The 16,267-nt window shown below is 44.7% G+C and overlaps 1 long non-coding RNA gene across 1 annotated transcript; it reads right to left on the minus strand.

Annotated features, from left to right (window-relative positions):
• Positions 1-241: 241 nt before the first annotated feature.
• LOC120100554 (uncharacterized) lies at positions 242-7,456 on the minus strand. The gene is made up of 6 exons (XR_005500387.2): positions 7,111-7,456; positions 4,516-4,728; positions 3,231-3,295; positions 1,810-1,937; positions 1,369-1,482; positions 242-846 (listed from the first exon to the last, which is right to left on the minus strand). It is a non-coding gene; the product is annotated as an uncharacterized LOC120100554 (long non-coding RNA).
• Between the last annotated feature and the right edge of the window lie 8,811 nt (positions 7,457-16,267).

A 16,267-nucleotide genomic window follows, 5' to 3' on the forward strand; every position in this document is an offset into this window, starting at 1 on the left:
ACAACATACCCTCCGAAGGCTTACCCTCTGATCTACGTTCTCTGGCTTGTTCTCCAACTCCAACACCTCCCAGCAGGCTGCTCCCATTTTGAGCCCAGGATAAGTCACTTATTAAGTCAGAGCCGTCCTGGTCTCTGGAAATGTCATCAGGGATGCACCCAGGAATGTTCTTTGCCAATGTGAGTGTCAACCTAATCAGGCCAACAATGAAGACCATCCCAATGTCCAGCCAGACCGGCAGGCTAAGGGAGAAAAATCCCACATGATCATTTCAATTTGACAAAATCCAAAACCCATTCTGCAGAGGAAGGGAAACCCCCATAAATCATTAAGGAACATTTACCAAATGATGATTGCTGACACCGTCATGATGAAAATGGAAATCTTCCCCCAAGATCAGAATAAAGGTAATGATTACTCCTTGTACTAGAAGTCCTTTAAAAAGACACACAAGTCAGAGAAGAACGACAGTCATTGTATTGTGTGTTTAGGGGCCACCACTTAAAAACCAGGAACTAATAAGACTGCGAGGCTTAAGAGCCTCATTTTCCATTACAAACTTCTGTTCTCACACTGTCTCACACTGGCATGCTATCATGGCTGCTTGCAAGCTCATCCCTTGGCTTGTCTGCCACTCCTCCTGTCTTCCCAGTCCTTGAGAGCAGGCTGAAGCACGGCTCTGAGCCTCTTAGTTTACATACTCAACGCCTTGCCCACCACGTGCAAACTCCCAAGTGTTCATTGACCGTGTATACCCATCAAGTGAGTGGGTTGGGTTTCTCCTCCCAAAAAAACCTTCTAGTGAAAATCTTATCAACAGCTGTTTCCCAACTGAAGCTCTTCCTGCTGAAGAAAAAGGGAAATTAATATTCTCTTGGGTCACTTCTCTCTTTCAAGATATGTTACTTTATTTCAGTATTTGCAAATGTCCAAACTCTGTTATTAGACAACATCTGCTCCTTTGTTCTTATCTAAGTTTCATAGTATAAGAAAACCAGTAGAAGTCAGTTCCAAGATTGACAAGACAGACATCCTAATATCACACCTGGATTCTAACATTGTCTCAGTCCTTGCATTAACAAATGCTTTTATGTAACCTGATGCTGACAGTAAATTACTGCTCAGTTCCACACCAGATCAACTGCCAAATGGCCTGACAAAGGACACTATTGCAAGTGACAAAATTAGTGACCATGGAGCAACTTGGGTGAGGCTTCTCAAAGAAAGCCAGAAAGGTGGAGATTGACCTTGGCGTATGAGAAGGAAATAGACAATGAGGATAGAATGTAAGGCGCTGTGTAATGGCTTTGTCCTTTGATGGCTTTCCTACATAGGCAAAGCTGTCTGCCGCTCTAATAAAGGACTTACCTATAACCTTCGAATAGGAAGGCCAGGCCATTAGATAAGGAAGAGACCTCTGTGGCTCTGGAGAGTGACTGTTCTCTTGAGATTAAACTCTTCATAACAGCATCATGACTTCTTCTGTTGATTCAAATCCAAAGCAAGGGACTGGAGTCATGGCTATACAACTAAGAGCACTGGCTGCTCTTCCAAAGGACCCAATTTGGCTTCCCAGCACCCATATAATGCTTTACAACCATCTATAATGCCCTCTTCTGGCCTCCACAGGCACCAGGGATTCACATGATACACACACATACGTGCTGATAAAACACTCATACATATATGTGGTGATTTGAATATGCTTGGCCAGAGGGTGGCACTATTTGGAGGTGTGGCCTTGTTGGAAGGGGTGTGGCCTTGTTGAAGGAAGTGTGTCACTGTGGGCAAAGGCTTTAAGATCCTCACCCTAGCTGCCTGGAAGCCAGTCTTCTCCTAGCAGCCTCCAGATGAAGATGTAGAACTCTCAGTTCCTCCTGCACGATGCCTGCTTGGACGCTGCCATGCTTGATGATAATGGACTGAAATCTCAGAATCTGTAAGACAGCCCCAATTAGATATTGTCCTTATAAAGGTTGCCTTGGTTGTGGTGTCTGTTCATAGCAGTAAAATAAAACACTAAGACAGCATAAAATAAAAAGTGATCTTTTTCTAAAACGTAGAGTAATCCTTTCTTCTCTGTGTAGCTGTCCTAGAACTCACTACGTAGACCAGGCTGGTCTTGAACTCAAGAGATCCACCTGTCTCCGCCTCCCAAATGCTGGGATTAAGGGCAGGTGCCACACTCACTACCTGGCTCTGCCTTGTAATTTAATCTCACTTCTATCTCCTTTACTTAGAGTCACTTTTTCAACACATCTATTGCAATGTTGACTGAGCACAGGGGAAAATCAGTTTATCACCACACTATTGGGTAATTTTTCAATGCAGTGGCCTGAACCATGTTATTGTAAGGCACGGGCATAGCACAGTGCCCAGTACTCCATCTCCGGGGGTGCTTCACCTGCTGAGCGGCGTGTTCTTGGGAAGAAGTGAGAGGGTCAAGTGCTGTCCAGTAGCTATATCACCCACCTATCAGTAAGCTGACCACAGTAACTGGAAGAATTTAATAAAAATTTGGTTATTTTTGCTGTCTCGGCAACCACTGACTAACTCAACCACATCCTGAACAGAGAACGGAATTAACCGTATTGACCCTTCAGAATATGAGAATGATAAAAAAAATGAGCATTTTCCTGATTGAGGTATAAAATTTCACCGTAGTCCATCATTCTTGAATGACATAGATGGCTTTTCAATTTATATTGGTATCCAGTTGGTACACTATCCACTCCATGTCCTGGAGAAGGAGCTAATTCTTTTGCTTGTGGATTTAGATCAATTTAATTCTATGTCTTGGGGAAGATTGGGTTAAATTTAAAAAACAGCATTTAATCTAATAAAAGTTAAAGAGTTGGTTTGAGGGTTTTCTTTGGGCAGGACGCTAGAACAGACATAGGTCCTTCTTGCTTACGTAGTCTACACTCAGTACTCCATTGAGCTCTGCCACAGGCCAGTGAACAATGTTTCCCACTGCTTACCCCCTTCAGCGGGGATCCACTGCCTCAGAATGTCAAAGGGACCTCACATCAAGGAGCCATGAGGTTCCTCAGAGCCCCATTTAAATTTTCTGTTAGCATCAATTAGGAGGGGTGTTCAATGGGTCTGCACACCACTGATTTATTTAGAGTGTGTCATGTGCCTTGGCAAGGAACCGTGCTAAACATAGAGATGCACACTGCATGCCCACTGGGCTCACATTAAAGAGGAAATACGCAATAGGGGTTTACCTCAGTGGGGTGAGGCTTGATGCTTTCCAGATGGTTGACTCCACTAGTGAGCTCAATAGAAATATCTTCAGAAAAAAAAAGATGCTCAAATATTAAACAAGCAATGCATAGACACCAAGCCATGATCTGCAACATTTCTTTCTTTACATCTGGGCTGGGAGTGTCTCTTGTCCCTAGCTGCAGATGGGGTGGTCTTCTCTGTCAGTGGGAGGCCCCATTAGATTTCCCATTAGGAAAATTATTCTGGCAGGGTAAGTTCTAGAACATTGTCCATAAATAGATTCAGGGGCTTCTCTTGGGGATGAAGAAGTGGGGAAGAGAAGAGAGCAGCAAAGCAGAAGTGCTTTCCTTGAGTGTGGGAGTGCAGCTGAACGTGAGAGTGGGCATTTCATTCTGCAACCTGGGAAAAGCCCATAAGCACACAGCTAGAACGCATGAGAAGCTAATCAAAGGACAATCCTGAAATTCTCGGAATTGAGCCATCCAGACTCCAGAGAGCCAATAACAAGACAGGACATTGTGCAAAGGGAGCACGGGGTTGACCCCTTGGAAGGCAGGGACAGGCGATACAACACTTTCCTTCAGGCACACAAAAGTCCTACACCTGTGATTTCAGCACAGGAGTTCCAGTTGTACCCCGGGCTGCACACTGGTGCCCTGTCTCAAAAATGTAAACACAAAGAAGGCCTACATTTGAGGAGGTCGGGGCAGTGACAGAAATCTGAACTATCTACTTTGCTTCCCATCTGCATGTATGCACATGTATGTGAGCACTACTGCATGTATGCACATGTATGTGAGCACTACTGTGTGTATGCACATGTATGTGAGCACTACTGCACGTATGCACATGTATGTGAGCACTACTGCACGTATGCACATGTATGTGAGCACTACTGCACGTATGCACACGTATGTGAGCACCACTGCATGTATGCACATGTATGTGAGCACCACTGCATGTATGCACATGTATGTGAGCACCATTGCATGTATGCACATGTATGTGAGCACCACTGCATGTGTGCACATGTATGTGAACACCACTGCATGTATGCACATGTATGTGAACACCACTGCATGTATGCACATGTATGTGAACACCACTGCATGTATGCACATGTATGTGAGCACCACTGCATGTATGCACATGTATGTGAGCACCACTGCATGTATGCACACGTATGTGAGCACTTATGCACCCACATGGAGGAGAGTTGGCAGATGGCAGTCTGGAGGCTCCCGGGGGAGGCAGGAAGGACTCTCCAGTGCCCCCTCCTAGTACCTGCAGCATCCGCTTCTGTTCTTCAGGAGTCTCTAGGCTGCTCAGTCAGGTTTGGGCTCAAGTTCATAGAATGCTCAAGGCCATCAAATACTGTCATGACACTGGGGTTTTGTAGAAGGCAAGGTCAGGACTGGTGAGGTGCTGTCAGCCACTTTAGCTCAGGGTGTATACACAATCACGTTTTCTTCAGCCGCAAAGAACGAAACTCCGTCACTTTTCAAGACAATGAATAAAATGGAGGGTTAGCGTATTAGGTGAAGAAGCAAGATCCAGAAAGACAAATGTATGTCTCCTCTCACATGTGGAATCTAGGGTGTGTGTGTGTGTGTGTGTGTGTGTGTGTGGTGCATGTGCACATGCATGACATGAAGAGGAAAAGGAAAGGAAGGAGGAGGAAGGGAAAAAGGAGCTGACAATAATCAGATTATATGACACACTTGGACGAAAGTGTCATTACAAGCCCACATTTTGAATATTCATAGATGATACTCATCTTAAAAACAAAAAGTGTGTAGATACACTGTATTTAATAAAATAATTGTGCATTAATTCTTTTTAAAATTAAGACTTACTTCAGGTGTTTTGTTTTGTTTCATTTTGAGGTAGGATTTCCCTGTGTATCCCTGGCTGTCCTGACTCAATTTGTAGACCAAGAGGCTGGCCTTGAACTCACAGAGCTATGCTATCTCTGCCTCCTGAGTGTGCTTGTATTAAAGGTGTGCCCAGCTAAGACCTACCCTGAAGCTGCGTTTCTAGAGTAGTTCCCAAGCCTTCCTTAAGACAAAAACTGGGAGAGCAGACGTCAGTCTATGGGTCGAGGCATTTGTGGTATTAGAGAGTCTGGAGCAAAGTGAAAATAGATGATGTTGGGGAAGTCAAGACTTTTATTCAGAAGTGTGCCCAGTGCCACATGGTGGACTAGGAAGGCAGCCATGAGACTGGACCAAATCTCCATGGTCTGTTTGGGTGGAAGACAGGCCAAGACGCTGGATTCTCTTACACAGGTGCCAACACGAGCAATGGCATCACCAGGGAGAGGATATCTGATGGGGTATTTGGAGAATCCCTAAAGTACATTCCTGAAACAGAAATGATGCCCTCCGGAACTGAAATGGAGAAAGGGCAGACCTGATAAACATCTACTAACGAGTAATACCGCTTTGATTCTTACGAAACAGATGTCTCATGACCTTTAATGTGTACCATAATTTAATTCATACACCAGAATTCAGATCATGAATAGCTCTATTTGAGGAGTCTTCTTGATCCGAGAGAAGAAAAGTCAAAAGAACATTAGCACAACTCTGGATATTGTTCAGACATTCATAAGACCAGTGAAATCTCAGTTGAGAACAGTAATCTAAGCTCACTAAGGCAAAACAATGTTCATTATCATTCAGACAAGTCCCATTCTAGATTTCTAATCCTATCTTAGGTTAGAACTTCAAACAGCATGAAGTTTTGAAAGGAAAACAGATGAATTAGCACTTCATTTGCCTTCCATATTGCATGACGTCTAAGTGAATGTCATGCTTGGGCTTTAAGAGTGAACTACATTGCATTTTATACGCATTTACTCATACAGATCGTACAGCCTAATAGCATCCGCCCAACCTCTACCGGTTAACTCCAGTGCCAAGTTTTTATAAGTCTGTCTCTTATAAAAATTGATTTGAAAAAGAATGAAGTCTTGCATCAAATTAAATCACAATGACACTATAGAGCTCCATCAATCTCCAAGGCTTAGGGGTTCATAATTTCCCCTTCAAGATACTCATGTTTTTAAAAAGAAAAAGAAAATATTATTAAGAGAGGTGCTTGGGTTGGAAGGACTGGACAGTAAAATTGCAGCCCAGTTTGCCTGGCCCGGAGAGAGTCCTCAGGAGGCTACAGTCCCAGTTCTTACGCATTTCCATGAGCATGGTCCATGTTGAGACATTTTGCCCAGGAAATGGCGACACACTCCCGTCACTAACCAAGTCCTGCAGCTCCCCGGCAGCCATCATCCCTTCCTCTTTAAAGGGGTCAGAGGAATGAGTTACTAACTAGCGTTCCAGGGAAGAGGAAGTAAATGAAGTAGACGACAGCATGGCTGGAGGTATACGGGGTTAGATCTCGGTTAGACGGTTTGCTGCTCTTGCTCTTGGATAAGCCCCGTGGTCTCTTTTCCTATATGTAAAATGGGGGTCCGTGACGATTAGGCGGACTGACAGATGGGAATACCTAGAATGAGGAAGTGCTCAACAGATGGTAGCTATCAGTAACTGCTGTGGGACAGGGAGAGAATAGGTCAGTCAAGGTTTCTGCCCAGTAAAATCTTTGGGAACGGTCTCAGTTGGGTTTCTAGGGCTACGTGTCGACGCCACCGAGCCTTGTAACCCTAATACATCTCCAAGTTCAGCACCTTCACTTTTGCCCTATGAACCCCTTGACCTTATTGCCTTTCTTCTGCTTGTCTAGCCAATCATCTCTTAGGAGTGAGCCCAAGCCATACACGTGGCGGCCTGGAAAACCTGCTCTCCCCCTAACCCCTGGTTCATTAAGTCTGCAGCCCTCTGCGGTTTAACCCCTCCCACCATGCCGGTTCCAAGTCACCTGATTATTTTCTGGAAGGGTGGCCTGTAGATAATGGCTTTCTTCCAAGTGTGTGAAAGATGAGCAATGTTTACAGTGCGGAAACCAGCTCCCTCGGTAAGGTGTTCAAGGTTTACCTCTGCAGTCATGAGTCACATCGGCACCCGTAGCCATGATAGGCTTTTATGACAAAGCCAGTTCACTAACGGAATCTTCTTTCCCAAAACATATTCATTTCTCAAGGCAACCTGTAAGATAAACATGAAATCTCAGTTAATGTTTTTTTGTTTTTTGTTTTAAATAAAATGCCGACCACTACTCCTCAATGTTATCAAGACTGGGGCTAGAGGATGGGTCAATTGTTGGGTGCACTGGCTTCCCTTCCAGAGGAGCAGACTTGCGTTCCCAGTGCCTACGTGGTGGCTCACAACCGTCTGTAATCGGCTTCCGGGGGGGGGGGGGTCTGACGCCCTCTTCTGGCCTCCACAGGCACTGCACCACACATAATGGAGACCTACACGCAAGCAAAACAATGATTGTCAAGACCATCCCAAACCAGTAAAGCCTGAGAAACCACAGCCGTATGGGGGAAAATAGTAACTCCGTGCAATGGGGGTGCCCTGGACGCACGTCTGGAGTAGAAAAGTAAACTAAGGAAAGGCAAGCCTGGGTTTCCACTGAAAACAGCTGCATGGGCCAGGCGTGGTGACCCACACCTTTGATCCCAGCGCTCAGAAGACAGAGAGAGGTGGATCACTGTGAGCTCAAGGAGCCTAATCTAGACTATCAGGGCCACATAGAGTGATCCTATCTCAAAACAGAACAACAACAAAAAAACAATGAACAACAACAATAACTATGTGAGGGAGATGGAGAGACGGCAGTGGGGGAGGGGACTGAAGGGAACAATTACATATACATTTGTTTACATATGATACACTCACATGCAAATATGCTGATGCCATGATGACCATTACTTTGTATCCTAGCCTAAAAAAATGTTTTTGAAGAATAAGGTATGGATACAGGCTTATTAAATGTAATATCTACCACATTAATGATTAATATGAAATATTAATAATGGGAAATTGCTTGTGGAACAGATGGAAATTTATTTACTATCTTTTTAATTTCTCCACGAATCTAACGCTATTCTAAAATAAAAGGCTGATGTTGAAAAAGAACCTGTATTTCTGAACACACAGCAGTGGACCCTCGAGGGTCAGTATGGTAGGGTCCAGCGCCATAGTGTCCTGCGTTCCTAACCACAGAAACTTTAGGCCCTATGGGGACAGAACAGGCGCATTACAACTGTGTAGCCCAGAGCTGGAGCAGTGTGGAATCCCTGCTCTGAACTGCAAGACACCCGAGAGTAATACAATCAGCACATCCACCCTAATCCCCCTCCTCCGATTCCCATCTGCTGCTTTCTTAGCAAGTATTTGGAGAGAGGCTTCTAACCAACTTGAACACCTGGTGACAGCACAGTTCTGTAGCTTCCTGGCTGTGTGGTCCTGATCAAGTTCTCCATGCCTTAGTCTTCTGGGCTGTATAATGGGAGTGATATGTCATACTAGTGGGCAGAGCTTAGGGGGAAAGTAGTTCCTATTAGTCCTTTCCTGACATTACCTTCGCTGAAATCTCAGTCTCTCTCTCTCTCTCTCTCTCTCTCTCTCTCTCTCTCTCTCTCTCTCTCTCTCTCACACACACACACACACACACACACCGTGCAAGCACTTGCTTTGAGCTGGTGAGAGAACCTCAGCCTGCCTTAGCTCCAGCTAGGCCTTGCCACCCTGTGGCATCCTCAGTCTTCCAGGAAATCAGTGGATAGTAAACAGACACTGGGAGTTCTCTCTCAGGCATCTTTGAGGCTCAATCTGCCAGCTGCCGCCCAGGAAATCACCACTCTGTGTCAATTGGTGTGAACCGCTCAAGCCTGACTGTTCACTCAGGCACACAAACATTTAGACTTTGAAAGGACACTTGACTTTCCCTTAGCCCTGGTCTCCTTTTAGCCAACCTGGAAAGGTAGGTGATATAAAGAACCCCACAGAAGACTGGGGTCCCAAGGAAGCCCTGAAAGAACTGAGGAGAGCCAGAAATCACTATGTTTTAGGGCTCCCTTGTGAAACACAAAAACAAGAATGCCTGCTGCTGCCCCCACACCTCCTTTCCAGCGGATGCCCCCCACCATTCTCTTTGAAAACAAGTGGGAAAAACTAACTGTCCATGACAGACGCTGGGGGTGGGGGTGGGGGTGGGGTTGAGGGTCCCTGGTGTAGAAGAAGCATGCTTGTTCACAAAAGAGGAGTTCTGTCTTGACTGACAAGTCCCTACAAATAATAAGGAAAAAAACCCACAAGTAAACTCGTGTGGTGTGGTGTGGTGTGGTGTGGTGTGGTGTGGTGTGGTGTTGCGTGTGGGGGGGGGTGTGGGGTGTGTGTGTGTGTGTTTGTGTGTGTGAGTGTGTGAGTGTGTGTATGTGTGTATGTGTGAGTGTGTGTGTTTGTGTTTGAGTGTGTGTGTTTGTGTGTGAGTGTGTGTGTGTGTGTGTGTCTGCGCACTTGTGCACACACTGGTGTGCATGCCCCACGTGCTAATGGATGAACTGGAGTTGGAGCTCAGCAAAGGTCTGGATTTGATTTGTAAGGCTGGGAATCGTCTTGCATGTTTTGAGGAAAGTCTAAGGATTTGGAAGCTATTTGAGAATTAGAAGTTTTATTTGAGGGGCATTTACGGATTAAGAGCTGATTATTTGGGAAACATTAAGGACCAGACTCCATTCTCAGCTGCTTCTCACAAATCTTCTGTTTTGAAGTCTGAAGCTCTTCCAAAGAGAAGCTCGCTCCTGAGATTTAAGACTTGTGATGAGTAAGGACTTAAGTGGAAGGTCAGGGGGAACTGGACTGGACGGGACTGGACAGGACTGGACAGGGACACTCCAGGACACACGACAGGACTCCCGCACCTAACTGCAGCTCACTTGATGTCTTGGTCTGACCGTCGCATGAGATTTCCAGACTGTACTGAGTCCACGTGACACACACTTACCTTAAAGCGCCATACCGATTTGTAGGCTACGTGAGAAGTACACTTCTTTATTAACTTAACATAAGTTGTTCATATTCCATTCAATCACAGTTTTTGATAGCCGGGAAGGTTATAAATCTTGTCTATATATGCACTTCCTTTCCATGGGTTGTTTGTGTGACCCTCGAGTACACATTTTGGAGGTTTTGTGAGGTTGATTTGCTTGTTTTCAAAATGTATAAGTCTATATTTTTGAGACAGGGTCTCATGTAACTGAGGCTGGCTCTAAACTCACCAAATAGCGTGGGATGACCGTGAATTTATTTCTTAAGATTATTTATTTATTTATGTATTTATTTATTTATTTATTTATTGTGCCTGAGTGTGAATACATGCACAACATTCGTGAGATGCTCAAGAAGGCCAAAAGAAGGTGACGGTTGGGTCCCCTGGAACTAGAGTCATGGACCACTGATGTGGGCACTGGAAAGAGAAGCTGGGTTCTGTGAGAGAGCAGCCAGTGCTTCTCTAACCATGAAGCCATTTCTCTAGCCCCATTCTTAAATTTCTAAACTCCCTTTTACCAATTCCAGAATGCTAGGATTTCAGGCATTGGCCACCACCCCTGGTTTTTCCACACCATACCAACTAAGCCCCATCCTCCAGTCTTAAGTACCTTCAAAGAGTACTATTTCTACACTTAGGCATACCTCCCCCCCACCCCCCCACACAGACACTAAAGTACTGATCTGTGATTTCTCCGTTGTTTTTATATGCCCGATAAACTTCTAAACTTAGAATTCCCGGCTCTTTTTAGACTCAGTAGTATATATTTTGACAAACTATGAAATGCAGCCTGTTCACTAAAATAGCCAAATTGAATCCTACTGTTTGCACACACCACAAGTTATATCTCCACTCTGAGGGAGCTCTCTGTAGGTCTACACATTGACTCTATTTCTGGTCGGGGTTGAGTAAGCACGCTTGTGCTGTAAATGTATGTCACTGGGTCTTCTCATTTCCACTGAGCTTTTTGTTCGGTTGTTTGGGTTTTTTGTTTGTTTCTTTGTTTGTTTGTTTGTTTGTTTGTTTTTTGCAGGGCTGTAGGCTTCTTAGTAAAATTAAATCCATTCACTGTCTCTCGGAGATATCTTCAGTTACTTCAAAGCAGGTAGCACATTCAAATTCCCAAGGAGCTAAGTATCCACTCCTGCCTGCCCGTTTGTCTCTGCAAACTTTCGATCTTTGATTTTTTTTTACCCCAGTTCTTTGCCTAACACTTAACACCACAGGGAGAGTAGTGGGACACACACGAGTTTCCTCTACAGTTTGCAATCTGTTTTCAAAAGGGTTTGCTCTGTTATACCATTCTGTGGGGTCTGTTTTTTTTAGTTTGGTTTGGTTTTTACCTCTTTTTCACATTCCAAGGGATGCTATGATTTATTTGGGGAGCATTCTGCTGTTTAACTGAAAACTGTGTTTAGTCTTACTTCGGTATTTGGGTCTTATTTTCATTATTATTGCTTCATTATTATTATTGTATTATTATTGTTATAAAAATTATGTCCAGAGCTCCTCTTTTTGCAAATATGATTTGAGCGGGGTTGTGGTGGTGCACGCCTTTAATCCCAGCACTCAGGAAGCAGAGACAGGCGGCTCTCTGTGAGTTTGAGGCTAACCTGGTCTCCACAGTGAGTGCTAGACTAACTAGGGCCACATAATGGGATCCTGTCTCTAAATTATCAAGCAGATAAATAAAATCAAAATGGCTTGATTTTCTTACCCATTTATGTTTTTTTTACCAAATTTGCTAAAATTTCACATAGCATTAGGAAATTTTGGATTTTTTTTTTAAGCTAGGATTGTGCTAAAACTACATGTTCGTTTGGGGGTAACTGGCATTTACTCTGTTGAATCTTCTTCAAAGCAGTTTCTTGTGACTTTCTTAGTTTTTTTTTCTCGGTGCACAACTATCCACCAAAACCGACATTTTGACTGATGATGTGTGGCATTTATTCATCTCCTTCGTATTACCCTATCTTGTATTAATCAGAATGTTTCAATAATCTCAGCGTAATTGAGGTCAATGTTGTAGATTTTCAAGCAACTGTATCGAATGCGTTGCCAGATATTAGCTCGAGGAAATATCCTTTTCTTCTGTTGTCTCCATGGGTTTTTAACTTAAATATATGCTAAAATTATCACAGTGTCTCTTAGTGACACTAATGTCAGGTTTCTGCAGCTAGGGATTTAGTTCAGTGGTAGAGTTCATAGTCAACACGCACAAGGCCCTCGGATTTACCCCCAACACCAAAAGCCAGCCCAGCACAAAACAAATACACCCCCCTTTTCTAATTTCTATCTTCATGTATCAAGTTGTAATATCCTTGAACTTTTTATATGTTTTATGTAATTGGCTTTTATAATCAACATAGAATATTCAGTCTGTTTTCCTGCCTGACTTGTTTTGGTTTTGCTTGGTTCAGGGTTGGGGGTGGGCCCTACGGTCCCATCATGCACAGCAAGGCCTCTACCACTGCTCTGCACCCCAGCTCTCCTTCCCAGGTTTTATGGTTTCTTTTTCCCTTTTAATTTTTTAATTAAAATATAATTACCTCATCTCCCTCCTCCCCTCCTGCCACACACACACACACACACACACACACACACACACACACACACACGTCTTCTAGATGTGACAGGAAAGCTGCACTCTTGAAATCTCAACAATGTGGCTGCTTAAACGGGACCTGGGCAATGATAAGACCAGCTGACTTGTCAGTGTGTGGATGTGAGAAATTACATGGGGCTCCACCCTGGGATGAAGAGCTAGAATCAGTTCAAAACTGATGCGTGTGTGTGAGTGAGTGAGTGTGAGTATGTGTGTGAGTGCGTGTGAGTGTGTATGTGTGTAAATAAATAAAAGGAGTCTGAAGGATCTACTTCATGTTATTGTGTGTATGCTATTTAGGGCTGGCCATTTTGCATTAGAAAACCATTTAGAGTGCCCATCTCCTGCAAAGACAAACTTCTACCATCCCTCTTTTTCGAGTATGTTCCACATCCTGCCCATCAGGAAACTAAAAGTACAGCCATTAGGTTCATTTGTCGTGCTTGACTCTATGTTCCTGTCGTATCTAAACGACACCCTCTTGCAGCAGACGCCCTGGTCCTCTGGCTCTGACAGTCTTCCTGCCCCCTCCTCCAGGAAGTTCCCTGAGCCTCGAGTGTGGGAGTTGAGTTGTAGAATTAGAACGGTCAGATGTTCTCTGCATTTCGATGGCCTGTGGCTTCCTGTAGTGGTCTTTGTGTGCTGAAGAACACAAGAGCATTTGACAGGAGTGAGGCTGCATTTATCCACGAGTGCAAGCATGAACATTTAGCATGTCCTGAGCAAGAGTTATGCTGGTTTAGGAGGGCGGCAGTAGTCGCTTCTCCATGGAGATCCGTATGGGCTGGCTAGCCGTGACTGATAGGCTAGGTTTCCAGTAGCAGGCATGATTAAGCCTGCTAACCAGGCCTTAAGTGTGGTGAGACAGCCGTTCGTGATCCCCAGACAGGTGTACCACTGTTGCACATTTGTATATAATCTCGCCATGCTGATCAATGCTGTGGTTCACAGGGTCACCGCTGGGTAGAATTATCAAATGCTTTTCTCCCTTGGCAGTTTACACGCCACTATCTGGTACTGTGAAAACTATTGCTCAAGGAGGAGGCCTTTAAAGCTCAAATCCAGTTGGATTCCTGGAAGTCTAGTGTCTGGAATATATGGTGTCTTCAGCAAGTGGGACTTAAACTTTCAGTTCCCAGGAGTCAACCAAGGGTGACCTCAATATCACTTATGCCTCCCCCGACTGACAGCTTAAAAGGAGGTTTCCTATCCCTGCTGCTGTAGTGTTTTGTTCAACAGTCTCTTGCTCTGTAGTGGAGCAACGCCATGAACAGCATAACTTCATTTAAACTATATACAGGAAAACAAAGACACCGGTACGCACTATATGCATTCTTAGGTAAACATGAAATAGTATGTTTTTTATTTTCCTATGTTTTTGCATTTATTGGACTTAGTTTCAGAATTATGCTTGCTTTGGTAGACTGTACTGGTCAGCTCCGATGCACATGGGGGCCGGGGAGGGGCATTGTCAGTGTGAACTTCCATTGTCTGTCACTGTGACTTGCCTTATTGGTGAGCTGTGGTAAAGCAGGCCCATGGTTCCTCACCTCCTCCTGGAAGCCAGCCTGCCCACACAGAGCGTGCTTCCCAACTTACAGCCATACATTTCACAGAGGCGCCTCCATATGGGGAGCACGTGGCAGCTTTGTGCTGTCTGTGGCGGACGGCGTGGGTAATTCTAACTACGCCTTTTTTTTGAGAAACCCGTGGTTGCCACACATCCAAGCCACATCCTCAAATGCTCCACTTATTGGCTATAAAAGTGTTCTTTTTATTCCCATCTGCCTGATTTCCTTGTCTAACGAACTTCATCAATCTTGGCTTTCAGTGCAGGGAAAGGGCGTCATACGTTAGGCTCCCTCAAATCCCAGGAATGTAGCATACACTTAAAAGGGACACCAAAGCCAGAATAAGATAGATCGTGGAGTGCCAGTGAGGTTCTTTAATAGGTAAAGAGACCTGTGACCAACCCTGATTGTAAAAGTAACTTTTATTCTCCTGGTTTAATTGTCATCTCAGAGACTCACTGCTGACTACACTCACCCTTTCTAGCTCTTTCTGAACTCTGGCTGGCTGGTTTAACTCAGCTGTTCCGGCCCAAAGTCCTCTCTAGACTGACTGATTCAATCTGGCTTCTCTCAGCTTCTCACCGAATTGCTCTACCTGGCCTCAAACTAACTCTAGCAATTTGTTTTAGCTTCCTGTCTCCTTCTCCTTCTCTGACTTGTTCTGTCTTCACCTGCGTCTAGCCTGTTCTCTCTGCAACTTGTCTCTGTACGACTATCCCTGTAAAAACTGCCTCTGAGCTCCATGAACTGAACTGCCACAAACTTCACTGCACTGCACTGCCTCTTAACTCACTCACTGCCTTAACCCAGCTGACTGACCGGAACACAAAGCTTCTGCCTCCTGAGTGCTGGGATGGATGGCGAGTAGTGCATGCATGGACCTAAGACTTTCTATACCTGGAACTCGTGCTATAGCAAGCTGGCCTTAAATTCAGAGATCTGTTTGACTCTGACTCCTGGGATTAAAGGCATATCTGTGTTCCAGCCAGAACACACAGACCTAGAAGGTCTTTGGCTGTGATTCCTTGCAAGAGCAGTTGTTGGATTAAAATTCCTCTACACCTGAATGCTTCACTCCTTCTTTAAAAGGGGAACAAGAATACCCTTGGCAGGGAATAGAGAGGCAAAGATTAAAACAGAGACAGAAGGAACACCCATTCAGAGCCTGCCCCACATGTGGCCCATACATATACAGCCACCCAATTAGACAAGATGGATGAAGCAAAGAAGTGCAGGCCGACAGGAGCCGGATGTAGATCTCTCCTGAGAGACACAGCCAGAATACAGCAAACACAGAGGCGAATGCCAGCAGCAAGCCACTGACCTGAGAACGGGACCCCCGATGAAGGAATCAGAGAAAGGACTGGAAGAGCTTGAAGGGGCTTGAGACCCCATATGAACAACAACGCCAAGCAACCAGAGCTTCCAGGGACTAAGCCACTACCCAAAGACTATACATGGACTGACCCTGGGCTCTGACCCCATAGGTAGCAATGAATATCCTAGTAAGAGCACCAGTGGAAGGGGAAGCCCTGGGTCCTGCTAAGACTGAACCCCCTGTGAATGTGATTGTTGGGAGGAGGGTGGTAATGGGGGGAGGATGGAGAGGGGAACACCCATAGAGAAGGGGAGGGGAAGGGGTTAGGGGCATGTTGGCCCGGAAACTGGGAAGGGGAATAACAATCAAAATGTAAATAAGAAATACTCACGTTAATAAAGATAAAAAAAAATTCCTCTACACTTGATGACTGAATTTGATCCTTGGGACCCACCTACTCCTAAAAGTTGCCTTTTGACTTTTACATGTAATTAATTACAAATAATTTAAAGTGCAATAAATTAAAAACCTAATAAAACCTTTAAAAACAGATGGTGGGAAAGCAGCATTCAAAGACAATGGGAG

This window comes from Rattus norvegicus, chromosome 2, assembly GCF_036323735.1.
Source record: "Rattus norvegicus strain BN/NHsdMcwi chromosome 2, GRCr8, whole genome shotgun sequence".
NCBI lineage: Eukaryota > Metazoa > Chordata > Mammalia > Rodentia > Muridae > Rattus > Rattus norvegicus.